The sequence below is a fragment of the Littorina saxatilis genome, linkage group LG13 (assembly GCF_037325665.1).
Source record: "Littorina saxatilis isolate snail1 linkage group LG13, US_GU_Lsax_2.0, whole genome shotgun sequence".
In the NCBI taxonomy this organism is placed as follows: domain Eukaryota; kingdom Metazoa; phylum Mollusca; class Gastropoda; order Littorinimorpha; family Littorinidae; genus Littorina; species Littorina saxatilis.
This window is the reverse complement of record NC_090257.1, coordinates 17,605,007-17,614,237: the sequence shown is the minus strand read 5'-3', so window position 1 is coordinate 17,614,237 and position 9,231 is coordinate 17,605,007. Positions and strand designations below refer to the sequence as shown.

General features: G+C 43.6%; 1 long non-coding RNA gene across 1 annotated transcript in view; it reads right to left on the bottom strand.

Moving 5' to 3' along the window:
* Window positions 1-8,972, bottom strand: part of LOC138946051 (uncharacterized) — a 9,551-nt gene extending 579 nt beyond the window's left edge. The window contains exon 1 of the long non-coding RNA XR_011449182.1: window positions 6,792-8,972. This is a non-coding gene — a long non-coding RNA (uncharacterized lncRNA). The remainder of the gene's footprint in view (window positions 1-6,791) is intronic.
* Between the last annotated feature and the right edge of the window lie 259 nt (window positions 8,973-9,231).

Sequence of the window (9,231 nt, the reverse complement as noted above, 5' to 3'; positions counted from 1 at the left end):
AAGGTATATTAATTAGGTCTTCATAAAGACTACTAGTTAAATTGCGTAGCAAACTCTTACCTCCATCGGGCCGTACCTGATCACCAGGTAACCACGTGAAATTCAGCGCACACCCGTCGTTTGCACGTGTGAAATATACTCGTTGCAAAGTGACTCGATATAGCTGGTTCTGGGTCTTGCCAACGAGTGTAACTCTGCTCAGTGTTTGTTAGTAGTCATTATGAAGACACAATAAGGAAGCAAGCAACAACAACGCCAACTGAACAACAAAAACAAACAAAAATTGCAAAATAACAGTGGTCTGATTTCTTGAAACGAATTTGAGAGGAACCGGCAGAGCAAAGAATGCACAGGTTGGTTTTTTTTAACAAAGGGGAGCATTCACGTAGGCCTACTTGAGAGTCTCAAATGAGCTATACATGTAGTTTTTCGTAACTGATCAAAAGTCTGCCATATAATTGCCAGGATAAACATGAGCACAGCTTCAGGCTCTGTTCCATTAAAATAACATTGGCCCATTTGGGCAACGGGATAACTTCAGGTCTGTGGTAGCAATTGTACGTGCTTTTAAAGATTCTATCTGGTGAATGTTATTGGTCCGTATGTTCTTACATTGCCCGTCACTGTTTTAAATAAAGATGCTACAGTCACCGTTTGAGAGGACACGTTGACACGGGGGATAACAAATAAAACAACAACATGTAGGCACCAGCAGCTGTCGATGGAAAAGCACCATCTGATGGAATGCTTATTCCAATCAATACCAGTTGAAAGACACACAAAAACAGAAGAAGACGAAGAAGAATATGTAGATGATAAAGAAAGAAGAAGTCCGACAAGCAAGCACACAAGCAAAGACGGAATACAAAACACACACACACACACACACACACACACACACACACACACACACACACACACACACACACACAGACACACACACACACACACACACGGACAGACATACAGACACACACGATACAGACAGACTCACACACCGTACCGACATAGACAGACAGAGACAGACTATCTATCATTTTATCCAATTACTTTTTTGTTCTAAAACATCATAACTTACCGATTTTCAGCTGGAATCCCGACATGCACCTCGTCTCATCAACTTTTTTTCTTCAAAATTCGTAGCCTGTGGTAAACTTGTTACTGGGATGCGCATCCAACAGTGAAACCTTGACGAACACATCTGTCTTATATTGCCTTATTTTGGTGCCGCAACAAAACTGTCCTGCGATATCACACGCCTTAGCGGAGTGTACAGACATTACGGGTTGCTCACACAGACATCTGGGGCAGGGTTCATGGGGGGGCCAGTTTCAACTGCAGTTGAACAAGTGAAGTGCAGCAATCCGACGAAATCGGGTTTTATAAAAAAAAAAAAAAAAGATTGCAGTCGGCCGTCTGCACGGGGAGTTGCCTGATTACAGCGCTGTCCTCGGTAATCTTCAACTTTAGCGTTGTAAATTCAGGAACGGGTTTCTACTGCAATTCAAGCCACCAATTTTGCAGAATCTGCTCTTGTAAGTATAACAAGTCATTGTAGATAGCTTTGAAATTACGGAATTTGAACTGTAAGGATACCTTTCATTATATTTTCATTGGTTTTAGAAGGAAAACATCGACACAAACGTTTTTTCGAAGGAAGGGAAACAAGTTTGTCGATATGACGTATGCATTTTCTCGCCATTTTTGTCGATCAAATGACTAAATTTATTAATAATGCTCAATTTTGAAGCTCAATCCGTCAATTAATTTCATGAGAAATATTCTTTGGTTTGATTCAAGGGACTTGTATTAAAAAAAAGAGTCAATAATAATATTGAATTGTAAGCTTTGAATGTATAACACTAAAGTTCAACATTATATATTTTGCCCTCCCCCAGCGCCGCGTTAGGACAACGGTACCGCAGTCGGGTAATACCCCGATTCCACACATCCGTTCTAGCTTCCGTTTCCAGCCGTCCTGAGGACGGCTGCCACTATGGTCAGACGCTGCTCAAAGATGCCAAACTGAATGGCCGTCGGCGCAGCGTCTCATTGTTGTGGCAGCCGTCCTCAGGACGGATGTGTTCGTCCTGAAGACGGCTGCCACTATGGTCACACGCTGCTCAAAGATGCCAAACTGAATGGCCGTCGGCGCAGCGTCTCATTGTTGTGGCAGCCGTCTTCAGGACGGCTGGGACGGGAAGCTAAAACGGGCAGCGGAGACGTAGCTCAGTTGGTAGCGCGCTGGCTTTGTAGCCTGTTGGTCGCTATCAGCGTGGGTTCGATCCCCACGTTCGGCGAGAAATTTATTTCTCGGAGTCAACTTTGTGCAGACTCTCTTCGGTGTCCAAACATCCCCGTGTGCACACATGCGCACGAAAAAGATCCCACGTTCACAGCGAAAGTCTCAGGGCTTGGAAAACACGAAGACACGCATGCATCATCTCTCGTCTCCAATTATCATGATCGCATTTCGATACTTTGACGAGACAAACCCAATGCTGGTGTGTCGAAGAAGACAGCCACAGCGGGCTTGTTCGAATCAAAGTATCACACCATATCTTCAACGTATTACGGTTACCAATACCTGTCCCAATATAGACCAGTACTGTTGGTCTAAGAGGACGTTAAACCCTAATAGTCAGTCAGAAGCTAAAACGGATGTGTGGAATGCGGGTATGGCAACTAAGTGTGTGAAAGCGCTAGCCGGTTGCGTTACCATTGCGTTAGTTTCCACATATACTCCATGAGTTCCGTTGCCGACGTGTTAAGGTTCCATTACCGTTCATTTGGAACGGGGTGGGAATGGCTACAACAGTTTTGAACATGCAGCCCGAACTCACCCGTCCCAGCCGTTCCTACCGTTCAAAGGAGTTCCGTTAACGTCCATTGGCGTTCTAATAAGGTCCCCTCCCGATCTCTCCCATTCCCGTGCTGTGTCTTGGCCGCTACGGGAACGGGACCTAGAACGGATGTGTGGAATTGGGGTATTCCGTAGTGTTGGCCCCACTGTTAGTAAGAGCACCGCGAGTCCATGAAACCTGTCCCAGGCTAGCTTGCATGTGTTTGTTCAAAGTTTGCTCGGTTTGCATAGTGTAACGTTTCTGTGCGCATGCCTAGAACCAGGCAAAAACAGAGGATAATATTAACAGCTATTGTGTTTTCAGCGAAGCAATAGGGTCCGATATTTAGACGAGACAAGTATAATGCCGACGAGTCGAAGACGAGTCGCATTATACTTGTTCGAGTCTTAATACGACCCTATTGCTACGCTGAAAATACAATAGCGATTATATAGCTGTTCTGACCTTGATTTGTTGTTCCAAACTTACAAAATGACAGTTTTTGCGTCGATGCGTTGATCTCAGTCAGGTTTTGATAGCAGACGCCGTTTCTTATGCGCATTAGTTTTGCGTAGGCGCCGCACTGACTTGGGAAAAAAACTCGATTTGACAACACAGCTGTTAAACAGCTTTTTATTAGTTCATTCGTATACAACAAAAAGAAGTTTGAGTTTTTTTAAATTTTGAACACACTAAAGACCAAAACACAACATCAACGGAAAACTAGAAACAACTGAAGAACTAGGATGCAACAAGGGGAGGAGAAGAGAACAGCTAATCCGTACAACGCGAACAGACGGCAGCGAAGTTTTCAGTTTGGTGAATGGCATTTATACTTGTCTCGTCATGAAGCGAATTTTTCAACCTCAGTTATAAACGACTACATGAATGTTAGTGCCATATGTTGAACATCAATACTTCAGAGGGGAATCGGGGTATTTAGTGTGGAGTTACGAGATAAGAAAAGCCGAATGCGAAAGTTTGTGTCAGTCAGCAACTCAGCTCACACAGGCACACAAAAACGGCTGTTCCGGTTTACTCCCCTGTTTGTACTACATCTTTCGACTTTGGGCATTTTGTGGTGTTTAGGGACAGAAAATAATTGGTTTAGTCCTGTTTCATCAGGAAGTTAGCAGAAAAGGGTATGAGAAGAATTTCAAGTTGTCAGTGTGTGCTGGGATCGATTGAAACAGTCGTGTGGTACAGATGGGTAAACCGGAACCATGCGTCTTTGTTATTCAGGGATCGCGCTAGCTTTTTAAAAAACGCGTAAGTCATACGCAACGAAACGAAAAAAACGCGTCACGGACCAATATTTTTGCGTACTACGAAAACACGTACAGACACAAACAAAACACGCACGAAAGACTTAAAGACACTCCTTACCTAAATACGGCGAGTTTTCCTGTCGAACTCCGCGCACGCCTGTCGAATAACACTCCTGCTGTCTCCAACCTTCGGGCCTTGCGAGTTTGTTTCCCGCTCTAATACGACTAGACACACTTTCCGCCTTTTGGAAGCGCGAGATGGGAGAGCAGCTAATGTCTGTTTCATTATCCGACAAGACATTATCTGGTAATACCCTCGTTACGTTCGTTTGCGATACTTCGATGCAAAAAGAAACGGACTTTAGTTTTGACGCGCAGATTTCATGTGTGTCGTCACTTCTCGAGCCCTATAGTCAGTTTCAGGATCGGGTGATTATTAAGTCAGAGCAAAAGCGCTGCGTGAAGACAAGAAAAAGTTACAATATTTTTGCGTATGGCTTACGCGGCGCGGCGAAAAAAACGCGTCAGCGACTTTTAAAATGCGTCAAATACGCAAAAATCGTGCGTAAACGCGATCCCTGTTATTGTCAATATGCTTTTGGATATTGGCAAAAATGGCCGACTTCCGTAGCATTATGCTTTGATGATCGGAAGAGACCATCCAATCACAGCCCCCGAATTCCCCCACGTGTCCATCAGAATAGCTATAATGATTATAGGGGTATGTTATTTGTGTGATGTCATCGCAGTGTTGAGGCAAGTTTGTGAATATTTCAATGATATATTTAATTGAGTGTGATCATGCACAGGGTTGTTTGTCATCACTCATGTTTCTGTAAGTTTGTCAGCAGTTAGTTTTGATGCGCATTACGGGCGCTGTGGCGGGGTGGTAAGACGTCGGCCTCTTAATCGGAAGGTCGAGGGTTCGAATCCCGGCCGCGGCCGCCTGGTGGGTTAAGTGTGGAGATTTTTCCGATCTCCCAGGTCAACTTATGTGCAGACCTGCTAGTGGCTTATCCCCCTTCGTGTGTACACGCAAGCACAAGACCAAGTGCGCACGGAAAAGATCCTGTAATCCATGTCAGAGTTCGGTGGGTTATAGAAACACGAAAATACCCAGCATGCTTCCTCCGAAAGCGGCGTATGTCTGCCTAAATGGCGGGGTAAAAACGGTCATACACGGAAAAATCCACTCGTGCAAAAACACAAGAGTTTCAGCCCACGAACGCAGAAGAAGACGAAGAAGATGCGCATTACATATAGCTCAGTTGGTAGCGGGGATATAGCTCAGTTGGTAGCGCGCTGGATTTGTATTCAGTTGGCCGCTGTCAGCGCGAGTTCGATCCCAGGTTCGGCGGAAATTTATTTCACAGAGTCAACTTTGTGTGCAGACTCTCTTCGGTGTCCGAACCACCCCCCGTGTATACTACATTGGGTGTGCACGTTAAAGATCCCACGATTGACAAAAGGGTCTTTCCTGGCAAAATTGCTTAGGCACAGTTAATAATTGTCTACCATACCCGTGTGACTTGGAATAAGGCCGTGAAAGGTAAATATGCGCCGACATGGCTGCAATCTACTGGCCGTATAAAATTTCATCTCACACGGCATCACTGCAGAGCGCCTAGAACTGTACCCACGGAATATGCGCGATATAAGCTTCATTGATTGATTGATTGATTGATTACATGCGTGTGTGCGTGTGTGTGTGTCACAGTGTCATGTGTGTGTGTGTGTGTGTGTGTGTGTGTGTGTGTAACGGACACATATACACGGACATATGTACATGGACACAGACAGACAGACACACTGATACATACACACTGAGACACTGAGACAGACACATCTGAGTACATACACAGACAGACACACACACACACACACACACACACGCACGCGCACACACACACACAGTGAGGGAAACACTGGCAGCTTCGGACGAATGTTCTTAGTTACGCGTCTTATAATTATCACTCTCAACTAACACCTTCATCGCAGACCTCAAGGGAAATAACTGCTAAACCTACCAGAGGCAGAGTGTCGGGTGGCCAATCTGCCCAGGTTGTCGCCCCTCTACAACCAGTGCAATGAAGCAGCTGGTCCCAGGGGAGGCAACAGCGAGAGTGTCACTGCCAATGTTAGCTCCCTTTATCCCTGAGCCATCTTGCATTGGGTTCTTCCTCCAAATTCTCCTTTCACTTCTAAAGACGGAAGAAGTGATTTACCATCTAACTCTTCTGCCGTTATTTTCTCTTCTTCAGAATTTGTTTGTTATTCGAATTGCTTTAAGGTGATCGGTGCGCCTCTTTACACACAAACACACCGTCACACACGCACACACATTCACACACACACACGCACACACATATATACACACACACAAAATGACACACAATAACACACAGACACAGACGCACACACACAAACACACGCACACGCACACACGCACACACACACACACACACACACAAACACACACACACACAGTGCATACACAAACATACAACAAATACATAGTAAAATGATCCATGTATTTAATATCACAAAACATCAACACAGGTTCAAGGAACCCGTTTCTGAACGAAAAAGGAGCAACAGTCACGTCCAATTCCTTCAAACAAACAAACACGTTATCTCGCACATACATGTACAACAACCAATATCGAGCAAACTGTGGAACCTCCATTTTACGACTTTAAAACATCTGAACAAATGAAAACTGAAAACGAAGGGAGTCGGGATGGGGGGGAGGGGTAAATGTACAGAGGTTATGAACAGGGAATCTGAGAATACTGGGTCCTCACAGAGAACATATCTGAATTGGGGGGGGGGGGGGGGGGGGGGGCTTAAAACGGGAGCACCACGATAATAGTCAATTTGACCCATGACGTCACATGCTCTGAAAGTGTACCACACATGGATGGTGTGGACCAAGACAAGAATAAATAACTCTAATTCTCCGTTACAAAAATCGCCAAAATACTGTCAAGGCAAGAGTAGCTCTTGACGGATTGCGGTCACCGGTAACAATCCCAACAACAAGAAATATAACTTAATCATCTAAACAACAAAGTGACTGTGGATGAGATGAACAAAATTAAAAAAACCAAAAGATTTATTTCTGTACGCACCAATACAAGGACATCACATACAAAACTAAATCAAACTTTCTCCTATGGCGACTTCTTCAGGACTGAAACAAACACAGACTAGAGGAAAACAAAAAGCAAAGCAGCAAGGAACGAACAAGGTATGAACGGAAGGTGGAGGGACACAAAAAAGGGAAGGGAAGGACATAACTTGGATAAAAAGAAACATAAACAGAAGATGGAGGGAAACAAAAAAGGGAAGGGAAGGACATAACTTGGATAAAAAGAAACATAAACAGAAGATGGAGGGACACAAAAAAGGGAAGGGAAGGACATAACTTGGATAAAAAGAAACATAAACAGAAGGTGGAGGGACACAAAAAAGGGAAGGGAAGGACATAACTTGGATAAAAAGAAACATAAACAGAAGATGGAGGGAAACAAAAAAGGGAAGGGAAGGACATAACTTGGATAAGAAGAAACATAAACAGAAGATGGAGGAACACAAAAAAGGGAAGGGAAGGACATAACTTGGATAAGAAGAAACATAAACAGAAGATGGAGGAACACAAAAAAGATAAGGAAAGGACATAACTTGGATAAGAAGAAACATAAACAGAAGATGGAGGGAAACAAAAAAGGGAAGGGAAGGACATAACTTGGATAAAAAGAAACACAGACAGTAGAAAACCATTGCTTTCTGAAGCAAGCGTCACATATCATCAAAACTGTGCCATCTGTTCAAGCTGAACGACACTCTTAGGGCATGTAAAGAAAACCTAAGTGATTGTTCACACGATAGTTCACAGAAGAGAAAAGATAGCTTTAACTACAACCATCCATTTGTCACACTCTTGATTCCCTACAAGCTGCTTTTCTAACAGCCGAATCCAAAAAGAACGGGCTGCTGACGTTAAAATCAACAAGGCCACAAAACAAAATAGGTGTGGTTACGGTAACATAGCCAAAAAAATAGGGTAGGAAGGTACGCAATCACTTTTTTTTAAAACTTTTTTTTCTAATGTGTACAAATTAACCCTACTTGACAGGGAAATAAGTGTGCGACACGGGCGCTTTCGCTTTCATTGCGTTTTTTGCACTCGTTTTTTTTTTTTTTTTTTTTTTTGACAAAATAATGTAATAAAAAGTTATAGGATCGGCCCCTAAAAATAGGGTAGGTCGGGTTACCGTAACCACACCTATTTTTTTTTTTTAGGCCCAATCAAAACTCAAGAACCGTAAGGCACTTTCTGGCGCTGACAATCTTGCCAGTGCTGTGAGCGTCTTGTTTTGTTAAAATTAAAACGTCCCAGTACCTTACCACTCTTGTTTTTTAAGTCATAACAGTGATTGGTTTTTTTACCACGACTCAAGATCCGTTCAGGTTCAGTTATCACACACAACAAATGTAAACTCTGACATAGCTGTACACGTGACCCAAACAATACACACATATTACACACACACACACACCGTGTATACAGTACACACAACACACATAACACACACGACACAAACAAAACACACAACACATATGACACACACGACACAAACAAAACACACAACACACATGACACAAACAAACCATATGACACACACAAACCATATGACACAGAACACACACAACACACACACACGATATATCCGAGCTTTACAGGGCACCCGTAGCGGTTATCCGAAAGACAAACAATCACAGGGGGTCACATCGCTTTGTTGCTGTGTGTGTGTGTGTGTGTGTGTGTGTGTGTGTGTGTGTGTGTGTGTGTGTGTGTGTGTGTATGTGTGTGTGTGTGTGCGTGCGTGCGTATATGTGTGCGTGTATGTGTGCGTGTATGTGTGTGAGTGTGTGTGTGTGTGTGTGTGTGTGTGTGTGTGTGTGTGTGTGTGTGTGTATGTGCGTGTGTTTGTTGTGTGTGCGTTAACATGTTAAGCCATAAAAGATGTTTTATGGAGAGGGAAAATTATATGCAGGATCACAACCAACACAGAAATGTAAACCTCGAAAGCAAAAGAGCACTTTTGGCAATCACA